A 22,432-nucleotide genomic window follows, 5' to 3' on the forward strand; every position below is an offset into this window, starting at 1 on the left:
GGGTAAACAAATTACTGTTGAGCAACTGAAAGAATTGAGCATAGTTATGAGAATATCTAGGTATGATCATGTATATAGGCATCACGTCCGAGACAAGTAGACCGACTCCTGCGTGCATCTACTACTATTACTCCACACAACGACCGCTATCCAACATGCATCTATAGTATTAAGTTCAAAAGAACAGAGTAACGCTTTAAGTAAGATGACATGATGTAGAGGGATAAACTCATGCAATATGATATAAACCCAATCTTGTTATCCTCGATGGCAACAATACAATACGTGCCTTGCTGCCCCTACTGTCACTGGGAAAGGACACCGCAAGATTGAACCCAAAGCTAAGCACTTCTCCCATTGCAAGAAAGATCAATTTAGTAGGCCAAACCAAACTGATAATTCGAAGAGACTTGCAAAGATAACCAATCATACATAAAAGAATTCAGAGAAGATTCAAATATTGTTCATAGATAAACATGATCATAAACCCACAATTAATCGGTCTCAACAAACACACCGCAAAAGAAGATTACATCGAATAGATTTCCATGAGAGAGGGGGAGAACATTGTATTGAGATCCATAAAGAGAGAAGAAGCCATCTAGCTAATAACTATGGACCCGAAGGTCTGAATTAAACTACTCACACATCATTGGAGAGGCTATGGTGTTGATCTAGAAGCCCTCCGTGATCGATGCCCCCTCCGGCGGAGCTCCGGAAAAGGCCCCAAGATGGGATCTCACGGGTACAGAAGGTTGCGGCGGTGGAATTAGGTTTTTGGCTCCGTATAGGGTAGTTTCAGGGTACGTAGGTGTATATAGGAGGAAGAAGTACGTCGGCGGAGCAACATGGGCCCCACGAGGGTGGAGGGCGTGCCTGGGGGGAGGGTAGGCACGCCCCCTACCTCGTGCCTTCCTGGTTGCTTTGTTGACGTAGGGTCCATGTCCTCTGGATCACGTTCGTTCCAAAAATCACGTTCCCGAAGGTTTCATTTCGTTTGGACTCCGTTTGATATTCTTTTTCTAAGAAACTCTGAAATAGGCAAAAAAAATAGCAATTCTGGGTTGGGCCTCTGGTTAATAAGTTAGTCCCAAAAATAATATAAAAGTTTATAATAAAGCCCAATAATGTCCAAAACAGAATATAATATAGCATGGAACAATCAAAAATTATAGATACGTTGGAGACGTATCAAGCATCCCCAAGCTTAATTCCTGCTCGTCCTCGAGTAGGTAAATGATAAAAACAGAATTTTTGATGTGGAATGCTACTTGGCATAATTTCAATGTAATTCTCTTAATTGTGGTATGAATATTCAGATCCGAAAGATTCAAGACAAAGGTTTAATATTGACATAGAAACAATAATACTTCAAGCATACTAACTAAGCAATTATGTCTTCTCAAAATAACATGGCCAAAGAAAGTTATCCCTACAAAGTCACATAGTCTGGCTATGCTCTATCTTCACCAGACAAAGTATTTAAATCATGCACAACCTCGGTGACAAGCCAAGCAATTGTTTCATACTTTTATTGTTCTCAAACTTTTTCAATCTTCACGCAATACATGAGCGTGAGCCATGGACATAGCACTATATGTGGAATAGAATGGTGGTTGTGGAGAAGACAAAAAGGGAGAAGATAGCCTCACATCAACTAGGCGTATCAACGGGCTATGGAGATGCCCATTAATAGATATCAATGTGAGCGAGTAGGGATTCCCATGCAACGGATGCACTAGAGCTATAAGTATATGAAAGCTCAACAAAAGGAACTAAGTGGGTGTGCTTCCAACTCGCTTGCTCACGAAGACCTAGGGCATTTTGAGGAAGCCCATCATTGGAATATACAAGCCAAGTTCTATAATGAAAAATTCCCACTAGTATATGAAAGTGATATCATAGAAGACTCTCTATCATGAAGATCATGGGGCTACTTTGAAGCACAAGTGTGGTAAAAGGATAGTAGCATTGTCCCTTCTCTCTTTTTCTCTCATTTTTTTATTTGGGCATTTTCTCTTTTTTATGGCCTCTTTTTTTAGTCCGGAGTCTCATCCCGACTTGTGGGGGAATCATAGTCTCCATCATCCTTTCCTCACTTGGGACAATGCTCCCAAAATGATGATCATCACACTTCATTTACTTACAACTCAAGAATTACAACTCAATACTTAGAACAAAATATGACTCTATGTGAATGCCTCCGGCGGTGCACCGGGATGTGCAATGATGCATGTGTGACATGTGTGAAAGAATTATGAACGGTGGCTTTGGCACAAGTACAATGTCAACTACATGATCATGCAAGCAATATGACAATTATGAAGCGTGTCATAATAATAGAATGGTGGAAAGTTGCATGGCAATATATCTCGGAATGGCTATGGAAATGCCACAATAGGTAGGTATGGTGGCTGTTTTGAGGAAGGTATATGGTGGGTGTATGATACCGGCGAAAAGTGCGTGGTATTAGAGAGGCTAGCAATGGTGGAAGGGTGAGAGTGTGTATAATCCATGGACTCAACATTAGTCATAAAGAACTCACATACTTATTGAAGAAATCTATTAGTTCTCAAAGCAAAGTATTACGCGCATGATCCTAGGGGGGTAGATTGGTACGAAAAGACCATCGCTCATCCCCGACGGCCACTCATAAGGAAGACAATCAATAAATAAATCATGCTCCGACTTCATCACATAACGGTTCACCATACGTGCATGCTACGGGAATCACAAACTTCAACACAAGTATTCCGGAAATTCACAACTAATCAACTATCATGACTCTAATATCACCATCTCCATATCTCAAAACAATTATCAAGTATCAAACTTCTCATAGTATTCAACACACTCAAAAGAAAGTTTTTTACTAGTCTCCAATACTTAGCATATTAGGATTAATTTCCCAATTTAAGAAAACTACCATGCTGTTTAAGACTCTTAAAATAATATAAGTGAAGCATGAGAGAATAATAGTTTCTAGAAAACAAATCCACCACCATGCTCTAAAAGATATAAGTGAAGCACTAGAGCAAAAACTATATAGCTCAAAAGATATAAGTGAAGCGCATAGAGTATTCTAATAATTTTCAAATCATGCATGTTTATCTCAAAAGGTGTGTACATAAAATATGATTGTGTCAAACTAAAAAATAAAGACTCAAATAATACAAGACGCTCCAAGAAAAACACATATCATGTGGTGCATAAAAATATAGCTCCAAGTAAAGTTACCGATAGACGAAGACGAAAGAGGGGATGCCTTCCGGGGCATCCCCAAGCTTAGGATTTTGGGTGTCCTTGAATTTTACCTTGGGGTGCCATCGGCATCCCCAAGCTTAGGCTCTTTCCACTCCTTGTTCCATAATCCATCAAATCTTTTACCAAAAACTTGAAAACTTCACAACACAAAACTTAAAGTAGAAAATCTCGTGAGCTCCGTTACCGAAAGAAAACAAAACACCACTTCAAGGTACTGTAATGAACTCATTATTTATTTATATTGGTGTTAAACCTACTGTATTCCAACTTCTCTATGGTTTATAAACTATTTTACTAGCCATAGATTCATCAAAATAAGCAAACAACTCACGAAAAACAGAATCTGTCAAAAACAGAACAGTCTGTAGTAATCTGTAGCTAACGCAAGTTCTGGAACCCCCAAAATTATAAAATAAATTGATGGACGTGAGGAATTTATCTATTGATCATCTGAAAAAAGAATTAACTAAATATCACTTTCCAAATAAAAATTGCAGCAATTCTCGTGAGTGCTAAAGTTTCTGTTTTTTACAGAAAGATCAAAAAGACTTTCCCCAAGTCTTCCCAACGGTTCTACTTGGCACAAACACTAATTAAACACAAAAAGCACAACCAAAACAGAGGCTAGATAAATTATTTATTACTAAATATGAGCAAAAAAGCAAATATTAAAAATAAAATTGGGTTGCCTCCCAACAAGCGCTATCGTTTAACGCCCCTAGCTAGGCATAAAAGCGAAGATAGATCAAGGTATTGCCATCTTTGGTAGGCAATCCATAAGTGGCTCTTATAATAGATTCATATGTTAATTTAATTTTATTTCTAGGGAAGTGTTCCATGCCTTCCCTTAACAGAAATTGGAATCTAATATTCCCTTCCTTCATATCAATAATTGCACCAATCGTTCTAAGGAAAGGTCTACCAAGAATAATAGGACATGAAGGATTGCAATCTATGTCAAAAACAATAAAATCTACTGGCACATAATTCCTATTTTCAACAATAAGAACATCATTAATTCTTCCCATAGGTTTCTTAATGGTGGAATCCGCAAGGTGCAAGTTTAAAGAGCAATCATCAAAATCACGGAAACCTAGCAAATCACACGAAGTCTTTGGAATCATGGAAACACTAGCACCCAAATCACACAAAGCATATCATTCATGATCTTTAATTTTAATTTTAATAGTAGGTTCCCACTCATCATAAAGTTTTCTAGGGATAGAAACTTCCAACTCAAGTTTTTCTTCATAAGATTGCATCAAAGCATCAACGATATGTTTGGTAAAGGCTTTATTTTGACTATAAGCATGTGGAGAATTTAGCATGGATTCCAACAAGGAAATACAATCTATCAAAGGGCAATTATCATAATTAAATTCCTTGAAATCCAAAATAGTGGGTTCATTAATATTTAAAGTTTTGACCTCTTCTATCCCAGTTTTAACAATTTTAGCATCAAGATCTAAAGACTCCGAATTTTTGGAACGCCTTCTAGGTAAAGGTGGATCATATTCAGTCCCATCATTATCAAGATTCATATTGCAAAACAAAGATTTAATAGGGGACACATCAATAACTTTTAGATCTTCGTCTTTATTATCATGAAAACTAGAAGAACATGCTTTTATAAAGTAATCTTTCTTAGCACGCATCCTAGCGGTTCTTTCTTTGCACTCATCAATGGAATTCTCATGGCTTTGAGAGACTCATTGATATCATGCTTAGGTGGAATAGATCTAAGTCTCTGAAATTCTCACCATGCTTCTTTGCATCCTGTGATCTTCTAATTCTTGTGAACCAAACACCCAGATTGGCAGAAATCATGTGTTTTTAAATTCTCTGTTTTGCACCTGCATTCCTATCCTATTACTATGTATTTCCTATCCCTGCATTGTTAGAATCCTCCAATTCAAACGAGCCCTTACAGAATTACTTCTCTTACACATAGTTGTCAAAGAAAACCGTGTGTGGTTTGTCCCGCTCCTGCTGCGTCGTCGTCCACCCCAGCTCAGCTGCTCCAACGACAGAAGGGTCGAACACAGTAGGGATCCGACCTCCAGACTGTCTTTCGCCGCCTCAGATCCTCTTCCCTGCCGCTGGCAGCCATGACAATTGCATTACCATCATCAACCGAGCAGATGACCTTGAGGACTACACGGGTCCGCAAGAGAGGTCGCACTCTTTCGTGTCTGCTTATGTTATGCATCGCTTAATATTACATGCTACTTTATCATCATGTTCACCGATTAGACTCTGAGTCAGCTCCGAACTAATGGTCAAACTTGAGTTTTTAAATGGTTGTGGGGTACATATCGGGGCCGCAATCAATAGTATCTATCTACTATCTGGTTAATCTCTAGTGTCTACTATGAGTTTCATGTTGGGTGGGAAACAAACAGTAGAGAAGCCATTATCTATATTTTTTAACTGAAGCCATTATCTGCCTGCTATCATTGTTTTGGGTCTATCCACAGGTTGCTACCATCACTCTGGATTTCTGCATGCACTCCTTACATAATATCACTATGTTTTATTCTGATACATGTCAGTTATTGTACACAATGGAACTGGACATGTACAGCAAAATAGACGAGCCTTGCATGGCAATAAAATTTCATGCAGACGTCGCTCCATGGTAGGCGCAAAGGCAGCCCCCCTCCACCCATTTCGGATTGTAATCGAGAGGAAGATATATGTTCTAAGGGGGATTTAGAAGGAGAAGACCACTCCTATTTACCATCTGAGGTCTTCGCTCTAACTTGGCATGCTGATGTTGGTTATATCATGCATATGGTGCCTTGCATTGCTTACTTTATACATCAAATATGTCATCTTCTTAGTTTAGACATGCTTTGTGTGAATGCCATCTATTTAGTTTATTCATCATTTATGTGAATTATGCAATGCCATCTTGTTTAGCCAGGCATCATATATGTGAATTTTGCAATGACATCCTGCTTATCCAGTCATCTTATATGTGAATTATATCAGGCATCCTTTTTTCGTTACGTATTACATTTGTCAACAATGTTAGTACATTCAACTACTCTTCGTGTGCATCAGCCATTTGACACGATGATGGAAATTTTTGCAGTGAAAACAAGGTCTTCAGAGCAGACTATGATATTTGACAAAGCGCATATGTCGCTGGTTATGGATAGCTCCTCAGAGGAGGATTCTGTAACGCCCGGGTAATTAAGCTACAGTGAACCTCTGCTAATGATGCCACGTCACCTCGATTACTGTTCCTAGTCTCGTGTTAGTTCGAAACTGGTTCAAATTCAAATTCAAAATCAACCAAAGAATAAAAGTTTTCAAATATTAAAACAAAAATGTTCGGTGGACGCCAAATATTACAAAGGTAATTATGGTGCAGCAAACCCATTTTTATAATATGCCTAAGTAATTTAAAATGATTTAAAAACAGAAAAGAAAATAAATAAAAGAAAGTAAATACAAAAGAGAAAATACAAAACAGAAAAGCTAAAACCTAAAGCTAACAAAAAAAAGGAAGTGAAAGAACCCTCTCCCTGGGCCGTGGCCCAACTGGACCAGCCCACTGGCCCAGACCGGCCCCCACTCCCCCATAACCCCACACCCCCGAAACCCTAACCCCACCCCGTCGCCCCACTCGCCCCCCCCCCCCCCACTCGCTCTCCTCCTCCCCGATCCAGATCGGATCGAGGGGAGTGAACCCTGACGCCGCCTCGCCGGCCCCCTCCCGCATCCTCGCGCCCCCGTCCCCTCTTTCTCAGCAGCGCCCCTCGCCGCGCCTGCCGCATCGCCCCCCCCCCCCCCCGACGCCATGTGCCCGCCCTCCGTCGTTTGCTGCTGCCCGAAACGCCGCCCGTCGTTGGAGCCACCTCGTCGGACCTCCCCGACCTCCGTCGAGCCTGTTGCCATAGTCCCCACGCTTCCGCGGTGAGGCCCCGTCCTCTCCTCCTCCCCCACGCGCGCTCGCTCGCTCGAGACCGCACCCGAGCCTCCAGCGCTCAGCGCTCCGCCACCCGCGCCGCGACCCCGCACCGGCCAAGCCTGCCACCGCGCCCCTGTCGCGCGCTCCGCCTGCCCCCTTGTCACGCGCCCTCCTGCTCGCTGCACCCGCCGCCCGACTCCGGCCACTGCACCGCGACGCCGCTCGGAGGCCCGCGTCCTCCACCCGAAGCGCCGCCGCTTGTCGCCCCTGGCCACCGCGTGCACGCGCGCGCGCTGCCCTGCTCCACTCCCTCCTACGCCGCTCCTCGCCTTGCCGCTCCAGCCGCGCGGCCCCGCAACGGCCCGCAGCGCCGCCGCCCCCTGCGCTCGCCTCCGCCTGCCGCGGCTGGCCGGCGAGCCTCGCCGAGGCCACGGCCTCACCCCGCCGCACTGGCTACGGCCTCCGCCGGCGCCCCCTGTTGCCCCTTTCGGATGCACGGGCGCCCGCGGCCGTTAGCGCCCGCTAACCACGCCTGTTACGGCCCCAGGGGCCTATGACAAAGGGGGCCCGCCCCCAGAACGTTAAAAAAAGAATTAAAAATATAATAATAATAATTAATTAATTAATTAAGGAATTAATTAAGTTAATTAATTATAATTAGATTAACCTAATCACTAATTAACCTAATTAACTGTTAGTTAATTAAAACAGAGTATGACGAACGGGACCCACCTGTCAGGTTGACCTGGTCAACTGTAGACGTCATGCTGACGTCATGATGACGTCAGCAGACACTATTCTGGATAATGTTGATTAAATTAAATAAATAAGTCCTAAAAATGATTTAAATCTTTTAAAATTAATATAAAATAAATCGTAGCTCGGATGGAAAAACTTTGTACATGAAAGTTGCTCAGAACGACGAGACGAATTTGAATACGCAGCCCGTTTATCCGCCACGCATCCCTAGCATAGCGAACACGCAACTTTCCCCCTCTGTTTCATCTGTCCGAAAACGCGAAACACCGGGGATACTTTCCCGGATGTTTTCCCCCCTTCACCGGTATCACCTCATACCGCGATAGGGCACCCCTAGCACCGATACTTGTCATGTCATGCATCGCTATGCACCTGTTTGCTTAAATATTTATTGTTTCTCCCCCCTCTTCTCTCGCTAGACACCGGGACCGACGCCGCTGCTACCCAGTACGACTACGGAGTTGACGACCCCTCTCTCTTGCCAGAGCAACCAGGCAAGCCCCCTCTTTGATCACCAGATATCGCCTACTCTTCTCTATACTGCTTGCATTAGAGTAGTGTAGCATGTTACTGCTTCCCGTTAATCCTATACTGATGCATAGCCTGTCGTTGCAACTACTGTTGTTACCTTTACCTGCAATCCTAATGCTTAGTATAGGATGCTAGTTTATCATCAGTGGCCCTACATCCTTGTCCGTCTGCCATGCTATACTATCGGGCCGTGATCACTCGGGAGTTGATCACGGGTATATACTATATACTTTATACATGATACATGTGGTGACTAAAGACGGGTCGGCTTGAGGAGCACCCGCGAGTGGATCTCTGAGGCGGAGCGACAGGGTAGGTTCCGACCACCTAGGAGAGAGGTGGGCCTGGCCCTGGTCGGCGTTCGCGGATACTTAACACACTTAACGAGATCTGGGTATTTGATCTGAGTTTGGCCATTTGGTCTATACGCACTAACCATCTACGCGGGAGTAGTTATGGGTATCCCGGCGTCGTGGTATCAGCCGAAGCCTTCTTGACGTCAGCGACGGAGCGGCGCACGCTGGATTGGACTGGAACGCCACTAGGCTAGGTCTGCTTCCGGCCGCCCACGCAACGTGCAGGTGTGCTAAGGGCGATGGGCCCAGACCCCTGTGCGCTTAGGTTTAGACCGGCGTGCTGACCTCTCTGTTGTGCCTAGGTGGGGCTGCGACGTGTTGATCTTTCGAGGCCGGGCATGACCCAGGAAAGTGTGTCCGGCCAAATGGGATCGAGCGTGTTGGGTTATGTGGTGCACCCCTGCAGGGAAGTTAATCTATTCGAATAGCCGTGATCTTCGGTAACAGGACGATTTGGAGTTGTACCTTGACCTTATGACAACTAGAACCGGATACTTAATAAAACACACCCTTCCAAGTGCCAGATACAACCGGTGGTCGCTCTCTCACAGGGCGACGAGGGGAGGATCATCGGTTAGGATTATGCTATGCGATGCTACTTGGAGGACTTCAGTCTACTCTCTCCTACATGCTGCAAGACGAAGGCTGCCAGAAGCGTAGTCTTCGAAAGGACTAGCTATCCCCCTTATTCCGGCTTTCTGCAGTTCAGTCCACATATGATACCCTTATTCCATTTGATACCCATGCATACATATGTTGTATAGCTCCTTGCTTGCGAGTACTTTGGATGAGTACTCACGGTTGCTTTCTCCCTCTTTTCCCCCTATCCCTTCTACCTAGTTGTCGCAACCAGATGTTGGATCCCAGGAGCCAGACGCCACCTTCGACGACGACTCCAACTACACCGGAGGTGCCTACTACTACGTGGTGCCCGCTGACGACGACCAGGAGTAGTTAGGAGGATCCCAGGCAGGAGGCCTGCGCCTCTTTCGATCTGTATCCCAGTTTGTGCTAGCCTTCTTAAGGCAAACTTGTTTAACTTATGTCTGTACTCAGATATTGTTGCTTCCGCTAACTCGTCTATGATCGAGCTCTTGTATTCGAGCCCTCGAGGCCCCTGGCTTGTAATATGATGCTTGTATGACTTATTTTATTTGTAGAGTTGTGTTGTGATATCTTCCCGTGAGTCCCTGATCTTGATCGTACACGTTTGCGTGTATGATTAGTGTACGGTCAAATCGGGGGCGTCACAAGTTGGTATCAGAGCCGACTGCCTGTAGGAACCCCCCTTCCACACTCCTTAACCGAAGTCGAGTCTAGACATTGCAAAAACTTTTACTAACTTGGCCGTGTGCCTTACGGGCCCACGTCGCCATCGGGTGGTACTAGGATCTTTTACTCCTCGACCTTTACTCTGGGACTATGAACTCTCTTCTACTCGGGTTAAACGAATTTACTAACTCTGACACTAGGATCCTGTTATGGCATTCACCCCAAAGTTGGATAAGCCCTAGTTATTCTTTAGAGTAGTACTTGAACATTATCCACATTGTCATTTGACTCCTGTGAAAACAACTTTGTTTTCAGATGGAACCCACGAGGCAGGTCGTGCGCCACACGACGGCCATTGGTGCCTCAGGATCACCTACTGTGTTGGTTGAGATGATGACCTATCTGGGTTATCGCTGGCACCCTGAGTATACCGTCTATGAGGAGTATCAGGACTTCAACCAGGAGCAGTACCGTGCCATCGTCCACCTCTACTCTCGGGAGTATGACTCCACTACCGTGCTGCACACTGCTCATGGTGTTGGAGTGACTATCGATATGGCGGTCCACGATGCTGCTTATGCTGCTCTGACACGTCTCCGTGGAGAGTATCAGGAGTTGGACACCTCCCCCTTCAGGCACATTGCTATTGCATCCGATGTTGGTGCGGAGGGTTACTACACTGCTGCCTACTCCACTGTCACCCGAGAGCCATTCTACCATCAGAACCTGGTTCTGCATGCTGATGGGCTGGATAGAGCTAACCGAGCTCTTCGCCACGAGTTGTACACCACCCGTCAGCACCTGTATCGTGCTCTGACGCTGTTGCACCCCTCTGTCCGCTCTGGTGATCTGTCGCGTTCTGCGATCTACCCTGCCCGGACCGTGATGCCCCAGGGCATCGGCTGGCCAGATGTGGGAGGCTACTCTCCTGCATTGGGCCCTCTCCTGCCACCTGCGCATCGGGTTCCGCACGAGAGTATCCGCGGACCCCAGGCTACTCGCGTGGAGGTCTTCCCTTCGCGTCACTACCAGCTGTCGGGCTACACCTACCTCCGCAGTACCGCATGGGACTGACGTAGACTTGCTTATTAGTGTTAGATGCATTCGCCGCGAGCCTGTGTGCCGCCTATGATGTCTTAGCCTATGTACCGAACTCTCTGTAACGAACTCTATGCTGATCTCTTTTGTAAGATATGCCGACTACTATGTAGTATCTATCGTGCTACGTTCATTGTGCATGTTTCATCATGAATGATTCCTGTTTTTTTTGCAATTCCTCAATGCTGAACTACCCCTGTTAAATATTAGCAGGATGGTTAGACCAGGTGGTCGTGGTCGTGGTGGCAACGCCCCACCACCGCCTGAGTACATGGCTGGTATGATCCAACAGCTTGAGATGAATCGCCAGTTCATGGAGAATATGATGGCTCAGTTTCCTCGCCCCAATATGAACCAGCAGCCAACCCCAGTGACTGCAGGATTTCATGCGCCTGAACCCAACTGTGTACCGCAGCTCAACTCAGCCTCTGGATGCTGATGACTGGCTCCGTGACATCACCTATGAGATGGAGTCTGCTGATGTAGCCCCTGCCAGCTATGTCACCTTTGCTTCCTTCTTCCTGAAGGGACCCGCAGCTCAATGGTGGGACAGCCACAGGCGTACTCTGCCAGCTGGAACAATCATCACCTGGCCAGACTTCCAAGTTGCCTTCCGTGCTCGCTTCATTCCTCAGGGAGTCATGGACCGTAAGAAGCGTGAGTTCCGCAACCTCACCCAAGGCAACAAAACTGTGGAAGCTTATCAGCAGGAGTTTCTGGACTTGTCCCGCTATGCTGAAGAAGACATTGCAACTGATGCACGTAGACAGGAGAAGTTCCGTGATGGCCTTCAAGCTGACATCAAGCTCGCACTTCTAGTGCACGACTTTACTGATTTCGCCACCTTGGTGAACAAAGCCATTAATGTCGAAACTGGTCTGCAGGAATACCAGAGCTCTCACAAGCGCAGCCGTGACACGGGCTCATCTTCGGGCCCGTTCTCGTAGAAGCGCAAGATATGGATTCCCAACAGCATGTACCAGCAAAATGCACCTGCCCCAAGGCAGTCCTATGCTGCACCTCATCTGCCTACGGCTCCAACTAGGCAGCCAAGGCTTCCAGCTCCACCACCCCAAGCTCCTGTTCCTACTCCTGAGAATGGTTTGTGCTTCAGGTGTGGACAACCAGGGCATCGTGCTAGGGAATGCAACCAGAACCAGAATCAACTGGCCCTTCCAGCAACTGGCCGTGGAAGCAACCAGCCCCGCAGCAACAATGCCAAGTCTTATGGTCGTGTTCATGCCAACCACGTTGATCTGAGCGAAGCTCAAGACCAGCCTGCTACTGTGATGGGTACCCTCCTCGTAAATTCAGTACCAGCATCCGTTTTATTTGATACAGGTGCATCGCATTCATTCATGTCAGAAGGTTTTGCATGCTTGCACGACATTAAATGTGAGAACATGGATGCTTCACTACTAGTACACACCCCTGCGGGCCAATGTCGAACCTCCATGATTTGCAACGACCTCCCTGTAGAAATCGAAGGACTGGAATTCCTTGTCTCTCCCATCGTACTGAAGTCCTGTAGCATTGATCTCATTCTGGGAATGAATTGGTTAAAAGCGCATACTGCTTCTATAGTTTGCGCCACTAAGGTCGTCCATCTGCTACACCCTTCTGATGAAATAATAGCTTACCAAGCTCATCTAGTTCAGAACGCCGAGGCACGACTTTATGCCTTGAATGCGTTGAACGCTGCACCACTCGAGGGCATTGAAAACATTCCCGTCGTTCGTGAATTCCAAGATGTCTTCCCAGAAGAACTTCTAGGGATTCCCCCTGCTAGAGCTGTCGAATTCGTCATCGACTTGAAACCCGGCACTACCCCTATAGCTAAACGACCCTACAAGATGCCGCCGCATGAAATCATTGAGCTTAAGGAGGAAATCGACAAATCTCTTGTCAAAGGTTTCATTCGCCCAAGTTGCTCTCCTTGGGGAGCACCTTTTCTCTTTGTTAAGAAGAAGGATGGGACAAACCGATTGGTCCAAGACTACCGTCCTATAAACCAAGCTACCATTCAGAATAAATACCCTCTTCCTTGGATCAATGATCTTTATGATCAACTGGCTGGTTCATCAGTGTTCTCCAAACTCGACTTGAGGTTGGGTTACCACCAGATCCGTGTTCGTGAAGAGGACATCCCAAAAACCGCCTTCGTGACTCGGTATGGATCATACGAGTACACCGTCATGTCATTCGGCTTAACGAATGCTCCAGCCACCTTCTCTCGTCTGATGAATTATATATTCATGGATTACCTAGACAAGTTCGTCGTGGTTTATTTGGACGATATCCTTGTATTTTCCAAGAACAAGGAAGAATATGCTGAACATCTTCGTCTTGTGCTGGAAAAGCTTCGGGAGCATCAGCTGTATGCTAAGTATTCCAAGTGTGAATTCTGGCTCCCCGAAGTAACCTATCTTGGGCATGTCATCTCCAAGGATGGTATTGCCGTCAACCCTGAACGAGTTCAGGCTATTCTCGATTGGACTCCTCCGAAGAATGTGAAGCAAGTCCGAAGTTTCCTCGGTCTCGCCAGCTATTGCTGTCGATTCGTCGAGAACTTCTCCAAGATTGCCAGGCCCCTGACTAATCTGTTGCATAAGGGTGTCAAGTTTGACTGGACAGACAAGTGTCAGGAAAGTTTCCAGGCGCTCAAAGACAAGTTGACTTCTGCCCCCGTGCTTGCACCACCTGATACTAAGAAGGACTTCGTCATTTACTGCGACGCTTCCCGCCAAGGATTAGGCTGTGTCCTAATGCAGGAGCGCAGAGTGATTGCTTATGCCTCTCGTCAACTGCGCCCTCATGAAGAAAACTACCCGGTTCACGACCTCGAGCTTGCTGCTGTCATTCATGCACTAAAGCAGTGGCGACATTACCTTCTCGGTAATCGTTGCAAGATCTTCACCGACCATCAAAGTCTGAAGTATCTGTTTACTCAGCCAGATTTGAACCTACGCCAGCAAAGATGGATGGAGACTGTTGCAGACTTTGACGTGGGTATATCCTATACCCCCGGCAAGGCTAATGTAATGGCTGATGCCTTGAGCCGCAAGTCTTACTGCAACCACCTCCAGGTCCACAAAGTTCAGCCCTCGCTTGCCGAAGAATTTAGAAGGCTGAACCTCCATATTGTTCCTCTGGGATCACTCGCTCCCCCTCCCGAAGGTTTCCCCAAATGGAACCTCCATGTTGTTTCCAAGGGTTCTCTCAATACCCTGGTTGCGAAACCAGATCTTGTGGACACCATCAAATGGATACAGAAATGTGATGATGAAGTCCTCAAGATTAAACGCGACCTCAAAAAAGGAAAGCCCTCATTCTTCACTGTTGCTGACGATGGCGCCTTGTATTCAAAGGCCGCCTAGTGGTACCATGTTCGAAGAAAAACCCGGATAAGACTAAAAGGGTTATGCAAGAAGCTCATGATACGCCTCTGTCCATCCATCCTGGTAGTACAAAGATGTACCAGGATATTCGTCAAAGATTCTGGTGGTCTAATATGAAGCAGGACATTGCTCGTTATGTTGCTGAGTGTGACGTTTGTCGCCGAATGAAAGCAGAGCATCAAAGGCCTGCTGGAACTCTGCAACCTATCTCTATTCCTGAATGGAAATGGGACCATGTTGAAATGGACTTCGTCACTGGATTTCCCAAATCTCAGAAAGGTAATGATGCTATTCTTGTCGTCATTGACCGGCTTTCCAAAGTTGCCCATTTTCTGGCGGTCAAAGAGACAATCACTGCTAGTCAGCTTGCTACTCTCTACATGTCCAGAATTGTTTCACTTCACGGTATTCCACTGGTTATCGGTTCAGACCGTGGCAGCTTATTCACCTCAAGATTCTGGGCAAGTTTCCAAGAAGCTATGGGGACTCATCTGTCGTTCAGTACTGCGTTCCATCCTCAGTCGCAAGGACAGGTTGAACGTGTCAACCAAGTTCTTGAAGACATGCTTCGAGCTTGTGTAATATCATTTGGCAAGAAATGGGAGGAGTCTCTTCCATATGCCGAGTTCTCTTATAATAATAGCTATCAAGCTAGTCTGAAGATGTCCCCCTTCGAAGTGCTATATGGACGAAAGTGTCGAACCCCTCTGAACTGGTCTGAAACTGGGGAACGTCCACTCTTCGGTCCGGATATTATCCAACAGGCCAAAGAACAAGTTCGCATTATTCGCGAGAATCTCAAGACTGCTCAGTCACGTCAGAAAAGTCAGTATGACCGTCATCACCAAGACACGGTCTATCAACCTGGCGAAAAGGCTTATCTTCGAGTTACACCAATGAAGGGTGCTCACCGCTTCGGGATCAAGGGAAAGCTAGCTCCCCGCTATATTGGTCCTTTCACTATTCTCGAAAGGCGTGGTAAAGTGGCATATCAACTGGAGCTTCCGCCGAACCTTTCTCAGGTTCACGATGTGTTCCATGTGTCACAACTCCGCCATTGCTTTAAGGATCCAATCCGAGCGATGGATCATGAAGTGCTCGAATTGCAACAGGACCTCTCTTATAAAGAGCATCCGGTCCGCATTCTTGACCAAGCTAAACGCCGCACACGTCAGAAGGCGATCAAATTCCTCAAAGTCCAGTGGTCGAATCACTCTGAAGACGAAGCCACTTGGGAACACGAGGATCGCCTGCGTGATGAATACCCCACGTTGTTTCCTTCTACCTCCTAAATCTCGGGACGAGATTTCTTGTAGTGGAGGAGTTTTGTAACGCCCGGGTAATTAAGCTACAGTGAACCTCTGCTAATGATGCCACGTCACCTTGATTACTGTTCCTAGTCTCGTGTTAGTTCGAAACTGATTCAAATTCAAATTCAAAATCAACCAAAGAATAAAAGTTTTCAAATATTAAAACAAAAATGTTCGGTGGACGCCAAATATTACAAAGGTAATTATGGTGCAGCAAACCCATTTTTATAAAATGCCTAAGTAATTTAAAATGATTTAAAAACAGAAAAGAAAATAAATAAAAGAAAGTAAATACAAAACAGAAAATACAAAACAGAAAAGCTAAAACCTAAAGCTAACAAAAAAAAGGAAGTGAAAGAACCCTCTCCCTGGGCCGTGGCCCAACTGGACCAGCCCATTGCCCAGACCGGCCCCCACTCCCCCATAACCCCACACCCCCGAAACCCTAACCCCACCCCGTCGCTCCACTCGCTCTCCTCCTCCCCGATCCAGATCGGATCGAGGGGAGTGAACCCTGACGCCGCCTCGCCGGCCCCCTCCCGCATCCTCGCGCCCCCGTCCCCTCTTTCTCAGCGGCGCCCCTCGCCGCGCCTGCCGCATCGCCCCCCCGACGCCCTGCGCCCGCCCTCCGTTGTCTGTTGCTGCCTGGAACGCCGCCCGTCGTCGGAGGCACCTCGTCGGACCTCCGCGACCTCCGTCGAGCCTGTTGCCATAGTCCCCACGCTTCTGCGGTGAGGCCCCGTCCTCTCCTCCCCCCCCACGCGCGCTCGCTTGCTCGAGACCGCACCCGAGCCTCCAGCGCTCAGCGCTCCGCCGCCCGCGCCGCGACCCCGCACTGGCCAAGCCTGCCACCGCGCCCCTGTCGCGCGCACCGCGCGCTCCGCCTGCCCCCTTGTCACGCGCCCTCCTGCTCGCTGCACCCGCCGCCCGACTCCGGCCACTCACCGCGACGCCGCTCGGAGGCCCGCGTCCTCCACCCGAAGCGCCGCCGCTTGTCGCCCCTGGCCACGGCATGCACGCGCGCGCGCTGCCCTGCTCCGCTCCCTCCTACGCCGCTCCTCGCCTTGCCGCTCCAGCCGCGCGGCCCCGCAACGGCCCGCAGCGCCGCCGCCCCCTGCGCTCGCCTCCGCCTGCCGCGGCTGGCTGGCGAGCCTCGCCGAGGCCACGGCCTCACCCCGCCGCACTGGCTACGGCCTCCGCCGGCGCCCCCTGTTGCCCCTTTCGGATGCACGGGCGCCCGCGACCGTTAGCGCCCGCTAACCACGCCTGTTACGGCCCCCAGGGGCCTATGACAAAGGGGGCCCGCCCCCAGAACGTTAAAAAAAAGAATTAAAAATATAATAATAATAATTAATTAATTAATTAAGGAATTAATTAAGTTAATTAATTATAATTAGATTAACCTAATCACTAATTAACCTAATTAACTGTTAGTTAATTAAAACAGAGTATGACGAACGGGACCCACCTGTCAGGTTGACCTGGTCAACTGTAGACGTCATGCTGACGTCATGATGACGTCAGCAGACACTATTCTGGATAATGTTGATTAAATTAAATAAATAAGTCCTAAAAATGATTTAAATCTTTTAAAATTAATATAAAATAAATCGTAGCTCGGATGGAAAAACTTTGTACATGAAAGTTGCTCAGAACGACGAGACGAATTTGAATACGCAGCCCGTTTATCCGCCACGCATCCCTAGCATAGCGAACACGCAACTTTCCCCCTCTGTTTCATCTGTCCGAAAACGCGAAACACCGGGGATACTTTCCCGGATGTTTTCCCCCCTTCACCGGTATCACCTCATACCGCGATAGGGCACCCCTAGCACCGATACTTGTCATGTCATGCATCGCTATGCACCTGTTTGCTTAAATATTTATTGTTTCTCCCCCCTCTTCTCTCGCTAGACACCGGGACCGACGCCGCTGCTACCCAGTACGACTACGGAGTTGACGACCCCTCTCTCTTGCCAGAGCAACCAGGCAAGCCCCCTCTTTGATCACCAGATATCGCCTACTCTTCTCTATACTGCTTGCATTAGAGTAGTGTAGCATGTTACTGCTTCCCGTTAATCCTATACTGATGCATAGCCTGTCGTTGCAACTACTGTTGTTACCTTTACCTGCAATCCTAATGCTTAGTATAGGATGCTAGTTTATCATCAGTGGCCCTACATCCTTGTCCGTCTGCCATGCTATACTATCGGGCCGTGATCACTCGGGAGTTGATCACGGGTATATACTATATACTTTATACATGATACATGTGGTGACTAAAGACGGGTCGGCTTGAGGAGCACCCGCGAGTGGATCTCTGAGGCGGAGCGACAGGGTAGGTTCCGACCACCTAGGAGAGAGGTGGGCCTGGCCCTGGTCGGCGTTCGCGGATACTTAACACACTTAACGAGATCTGGGTATTTGATCTGAGTTTGGCCATTTGGTCTATACGCACTAACCATCTACGCGGGAGTAGTTATGGGTATCCCGGCGTCGTGGTATCAGCCGAAGCCTTCTTGACGTCAGCGACGGAGCGGCGCACGCTGGATTGGACTGGAACGCCACTAGGCTAGGTCTGCTTCCGGCCGCCCACGCAACGTGCAGGTGTGCTAAGGGCGATGGGCCCAGACCCCTGTGCGCTTAGGTTTAGACCGGCGTGCTGACCTCTCTGTTGTGCCTAGGTGGGGCTGCGACGTGTTGATCTTCCGAGGCCGGGCATGACCCAGGAAAGTGTGTCCGGCCAAATGGGATCGAGCGTGTTGGGTTATGTGGTGCACCCCTGCAGGGAAGTTAATCTATTCGAATAGCCGTGATCTTCGGTAACAGGACGATTTGGAGTTGTACCTTGACCTTATGACAACTAGAACCGGATACTTAATAAAACACACCCTTCCAAGTGCCAGATACAACCGGTGGTCGCTCTCTCACAGGGCGACGAGGGGAGGATCATCGGTTAGGATTATGCTATGCGATGCTACTTGGAGGACTTCAGTCTACTCTCTCCTACATGCTGCAAGACGGAGGCTGCCAGAAGCGTAGTCTTCGAAAGGACTAGCTATCCCCCCTTATTCCGGCTTTCTGCAGTTCAGTACACATATGATACCCTTATTCCATTTGATACCCATGCATACATATGTTGTATAGCTCCTTGCTTGCGAGTACTTTGGATGAGTACTCACGGTTGCTTTCTCCCTCTTTTCCCCCTATCCCTTCTACCTGGTTGTCGCAACCAGATGTTGGATCCCAGGAGCCAGACGCCACCTTCGACGACGACTCCAACTACACCGGAGGTGCCTACTACTACATGGTGCCCGCTGACGACGACCAGGAGTAGTTAGGAGGATCCCAGGCAGGAGGCCTGCGCCTCTTTCGATCTGTATCCCAGTTTGTGCTAGCCTTCTTAAGGCAAACTTGTTTAACTTATGTCTGTACTCAGATATTGTTGCTTCCGCTGACTCGTCTATGATCGAGCTCTTGTATTCGAGCCCTCGAGGCCCCTGGCTTGTAATATGATGCTTGTATGACTTATTTTATTTGTAGAGTTGTGTTGTGATATCTTCCCGTGAGTCCCTGATCTTGATCGTACACGTTTGCGTGTATGATTAGTGTACGGTCAAATCGGGGGCGTCACAGATTCAGAGATAGATGACCAGTCCTATTCCCCCCCAAGGTGTATGCTCTAACTTGGCAGGGTTATGTTGCTCATATCGTGCGTATGGTGCCTTGCATTGCTATGTTGTTTGATTAGTTTAGACATGCTTTGTGTGAATGCCACCTGTTTAGTGTCTAATTACCATATATGTGAATTATGCATTGCCATCTTGTTGCAAGACATTATATATGTGAATTATGCAATGCTATCTTGTTGCAAAGGCATTATATATGTGAATTATCCAATGCCATGTTGTTTAGCCAATCATCATGTATGTGAATTATATCATGCTATCATTTTTTTATTATGTGTTCCATTTATCGACAACATTTGCATATTCAACTACTCTTCCTGTGCACCAGCCATTTGAAGCAGTGATGGAAGTATCTAGAGTGAAAACAAGGTATTCAGAGAAGACAATGCTACCTGCTGAAGCAGACATCTTGCTGGTTACAGAGAGCTCCTCAGAGGAGGATTCAGAGACTGATGACCAGTCCTATTTCCCCCCTGAGGTCTATGCTCAAACTTGGCAGGGTTATATTACCCATGTCATGCATGTTGTCTTGCATTGCTTAGTTTTTACATCATATATGGATTGCCATCTGCTTACTTGCTTACTATATAAATCGTATATTTGAATTATATCATGCCATCATGTTTACATACACAACATGTATCTGAATTATGGCATGGAAACCCATTTAACAAAGACATCATATAGTTATATCATCTCATCCTGTTTAGTGTTTACAGTCATCATATTTTGAATTATGTCATTCTATCCGTGAATTATATCATGCTATCATGTTTCCATAGGCGGCAAGTATGTGAATTCTGGCATGCCAACCTATTTAATAAACACATTATATAGTTATATCATGTCATCCTGTTTACATAGTCATCATATTTTGAACTATGTCTTTCCATCTTTTTTAGTTAGCCATCATAATGTGAAATTGTGTCATGCTATCCTGTTTAGTTAGCCATCATATATGTGAAATTGTGTCATGCTATCCTGTTTGGTTAGACAACATAAATGTGAATTATTTCATGCCCTCTTTTATTCCCCACTAATCATTGCACCTGTCTTGTCATAAAATGTATGTACATTCAATTACTTTTCTTGTTTATCAGCCATTTGAATTGGAGAGGGTGATGGTAGTATCTAAGGGAGTAACAACACAGTCTTCAGAAAAGATAGTGCTACCAGTTGATGCAGATAGAACCATGGTTGTACTTGCCCAAGAACTAGCCCCACCACACATAACCCAGACTCCCGCAGATTGTACCCCTACCCGGTTGGACAAAGAACCAGCTACTCCCCTTCTAACCCCAACCCCAGCAGATAGTAACCCAGTTCTAGTTAACAAAACACCATCTCCACCACAGAGCACCCAAACACGACCAGTTAGTAAGGGAACTGCAGTGCCCAAAGCATGAGGACCACCACTCCGAAACCTAACTCAATGCTTAAAGGAGAAGAAGAATTGTTCTCAGGTCAGGTTTTGTAGCTATGGTTCATACTCCTTTGCTCTTGCATCACTGTATTTACTCATACCAACTATTTTCAAATTTGAAGGATGGAATCCAATGGTGCAACGGGTATGTTTTAAACCTGTTTCTTTAACTAGTTTGCTGTTGTAACTTGCTCTATGTTGATTTCAGTTTCAATTGAATAAACAGTTATGTTCTCATGTCATGCACATTACAAGTGTTGTTATTGCTCTATAGTTTCCCACACTTATATTCTGTCTATTCTGCTTTCTCTTGAACAAATATTATTTGAACTGTGTCTCTATCTTGATTTGGCAACAAAAACTAGAATGATATAGACCATAAAGTGACCATGGTACATAGATATATGTTTGTTTCATGCTGTTATCTTACCCACTTTACTACTGAACTGATTTACCAAAATGAGTTTCATATACAACATGGTAAACCTGTGATGTGTCTGCTTGTTTCTCTTTTAAAATACGGACAAAATATTGGAGAACAGTACCCCGTTATGCAATGGTAAAGGAAGTAATGCAGTTAAGGTTCAAGATAGTGAGACATCCCTGTTGGTCTCCAAGAAAGATGATAAAAACTATCTTGACGACAGTGAGAGAACCCAAAAGTCCTATCTTGATGTAGTGTTCGAGTTAGTGGCCACTATTGCTGGCACAAGATCTTCAAACTCACTGCCTGAATCAGTTTGTCTTCTTGAGTCTCAACTTCAAGTTGAAATACATCGATCAGATGTGCTGCAACAAGAAGCTGAAGGACTAAGTCCCTGCAGAATTCAGATGCTTACTTTCTGGTGCAACAGCAAGCGCTCGAGGATTTAAGCACCAAACAAGAGAAAGTTAATAAGCTTGCTAAGCATCTTGCCAGCATTATGGGTACCCAGGATATTGTTTCTTGAGATCTTCTGAAGTCGTTTTAGTTCTGGACTTGTTTTGCTGCGGTGTTTATTTGCACTGGTCGCCAACTTTGACAACCAGTGTATATGATATGCTACTTTGTTCCCTATATTTGCACTGGTGGCGAACTTTGATGCCCAGTGGATGTAATATGTGCAATAGCCGTGATAGCCTAGCATAAGTTTCTTGCTTATTTATTTCCTTGTTGTCTTTGTTTATTTGTTTGCTTGTAGTCAGTGCAGTTCTTTTTTCATGATTTGGCCACAATAACCTATTTTTTAAAACTAGGCAACAATAACCATGGGCTACATATTTACTATAGTTACCATGGGCCTCCTAGGGTCCATAGAAACAATGGGCCTTGTAAGGGCCGTAGAAACAATGGGCCTTCTACGGGCCATAGCATCAATGGGCCTTATGCGGGCCGTAGCATCAATGGACCTTATACGGGCCGTATGATCAATC

The sequence above is a fragment of the Triticum urartu genome, chromosome 5A, assembly GCF_056163025.1.
Source record: "Triticum urartu cultivar PI428250 chromosome 5A, HENAU_Tu73, whole genome shotgun sequence".
Taxonomy (NCBI): domain Eukaryota; kingdom Viridiplantae; phylum Streptophyta; class Magnoliopsida; order Poales; family Poaceae; genus Triticum; species Triticum urartu.